Source organism: Sorex araneus, chromosome X, assembly GCF_027595985.1.
Source record: "Sorex araneus isolate mSorAra2 chromosome X, mSorAra2.pri, whole genome shotgun sequence".
In the NCBI taxonomy this organism is placed as follows: Eukaryota; Metazoa; Chordata; class Mammalia; order Eulipotyphla; family Soricidae; genus Sorex; species Sorex araneus.
In genome coordinates, this window is record NC_073313.1 from 117,293,712 (window position 1) to 117,296,330 (window position 2,619).

At 40.9% G+C, this 2,619-nt stretch overlaps 1 non-coding gene across 1 annotated transcript; it reads right to left on the reverse strand.

The window, feature by feature from the left end:
- Positions 1-1,518: 1,518 nt before the first annotated feature.
- Positions 1,519-1,625, reverse strand: LOC129400370 (U6 spliceosomal RNA). The gene has a single exon (XR_008627613.1). It is a non-coding gene; the product is annotated as a U6 spliceosomal RNA (small nuclear RNA).
- Between the last annotated feature and the right edge of the window lie 994 nt (positions 1,626-2,619).

Sequence of the window (2,619 nt, forward strand, 5' to 3'; positions counted from 1 at the left end):
GCTTGCAGGATTGTTTTCCATCCTTTGATTTTGAGTCTGTGTTTGTTCCGACTATTCAGATGTGTTTCTTGTAGGCAGCAGAAAGTTGGGTTTAGTTTCCGAATCCATTTTGCCACTCTGTGCCTCTTGATTGGTGCATTTAGCCCGTTAACATTAAGAGAAATTATTGTCATGGGATTTTGTGTCATTTTTCTGTAGGGTTTGTTGTTCTTATAGGTCTTTTTCCTTGTCTTATAGTAGACCTTTGAGTCCTTCTTTTAAGTTTGGTCTTGAGTCTATGAAGTTCCTGAGCTGTTGCTTGTCCATGAAATAGTGTATGGTTCCTTCAAGTTTAACTGAGAGTTTAGCTGGGTAGAGTATTCTTGGTGAGGCATTCATTTCATGAAGTTTTTTCACTATATGCCACCATTGTCTTCGGGCTTGGAGGGTTTCTTCTGATAGGTCTGCTGTGAATCTGAGGGGTGCGCCTTTGTATATGATCTCCTTCTTTGATCTTGCTGCTTGCAGTACTGTGTCTCTATCCACGGCATCCCTCATTCTGACTATGATATGCCTTGGGGATTTTCTATTTGGGTCCCTTTTAGCTGGCACCCTTCGGACTCCTTGTATATGGATGTCCGCATTCTCTAGCTCTGGGAATTTTTTAGCAATGATGTCTTTAATGGTGTTTTTTTCATTGGGATTGGTTCCGTGTGGTTCCGGCACTCCCATGATTCTTATATTGTTTCTCCTGAGATCATCCCCTAGGACTCTAACTCGCTCTAGAGCCATTTTGAGGTCTTTTGCCATTATTTGTTGTTGCCTATATGCTTTGTGCAGCTCATCTTCAAGCTCACTGATTCTGTCTTCGGCTGTAGTCATTCTACTACTGAGGGCTCCTAGGGAGTTTTTCATTTCATCTACTGATTCTTTTAGTTGTGTGACTTCTGTTCGTAGCTTTGAAATTTCTGCTCTCATTTCTTCCTGGATTATCTTGGTGGAGCGTTGCAACGCTGCATCCATATCCTCCCTTAATTTATTGGATGTTCGTTCCATAGTTGTATTGATTTCGTGAACCATCCTGACAATTTCCTCTCTGAATTCTTTATCTGAGAGGAGGATGTGTTTCTGGGAGGTCGCTGTTGAGGTTAGTGAGATGTTTTCTTGGTTCTCGCCTGGTGGTGGGGATTTTCTCTGTTTCTTCATGTTGTTATGGGCTTTACTGTCTGGAGCTCTCATTAGCTTTGGAGGAACCTCAACTGAAGATTTTGGGCTATGCTCCTTTGACAGAGGAGCTTTGTGTGCAAGTTGATGTGTTCATTGACAGTTTTCGTGAAGTTAGGATAGGGTGGGTTAGTTGAGCATTAACATGTAGTAACTAAGATGATGAGGGAGTTCTTCGAAGGAATGAATTCTATCAATTGTGGCCAAAGGAGAAGGCATGGAATGGTAAAAAAAAAATAACTGCGGCCGCTCCGAAAAGAGGCCACGCCCACTTTTTAGGCCACGCCCCCTAAATGATGACACGCCCCTAAGCAGAAAAATATGGAACGCTTCACGAATTTGCGTGTCATCCTTGTGCAGGGGCCATGCTAATCTTCTCTGTATCGTTCCAATTTTAGTATATGTGCTGCCGAAGCGAGCACTTGAATCCCTTTTTAATACCAAAAGGTGTGCTTACAACCAGTTCCAAATGTGAGGTAGAGAGATTCTCCTCCATGCTTCCAAGAAGCCATTCTTGGAAACCAGCTGAACGTGCTACCAGTTTAGCTCAAATTTGGCATGATGTATCCTGATATCTCATATTAAAGGCTCAGTTCCACAAGATTACCCCTTCCTCATTTTAGATGCCAACTGCAGGTCCAAGCAATTACCTGAATTATTGACTAGCAGGTTATAAATCTGAGGTTCTATTAATATTGTAGATCAGCTCATGGTATTCTAAGAAACATTTGATTTACTAGATTGCTTGTCTGTTATAAAAAGATACCTTTCATGTACAGCCAGACATAAGAGATGCACAGGAGTATCCATGCCTTATTCAGATGGTTCACATCCTCACATGTTCACCACCCCATAAGTTCACTTTGCATTTATATGGAAGCTTCTTAACTTAGGTGAAGTGATTAATTTATTGACCACTAGTGATTAAGCTCATTCTTCAACTCCTTATCCTCTTCCAAAATTAGGGTGTGGCCCTGAAATGTCCTATTCTCTAGTCACATGGTTAGCTTTACTGGCAACAAATCTCCCTTATTGGTTACTTTTCAAAGTTACTTCATGAGCATGATGAAAGACACCCTAATAACCCTAAAAATTAAGGGAATCCCAAAGGCTTGGGGGTTTGAACCAGAAACTGAATCAAGAACACATGAGAATTTTTGTCATCTGAATGACAAAACACAAATTTTTCTTATAAATAACAATATAACAAATGCTTCACTAGTTTCCTGCTATCCAAGTTCCTTCAAAATCTGGCTTCTGCCTTAGTCCCATTACTCCACCCCCTCATTCTGACTCAAGTCAACCAAGGTTTTTGGAGATCAATAAATATCATGCGCAAAGATCCTCCAGGGCCTATGCACATGCTTATTTCTCTCCTTGCCTATAAAATCCTTCTTTAGAGAAATTTTAACTATG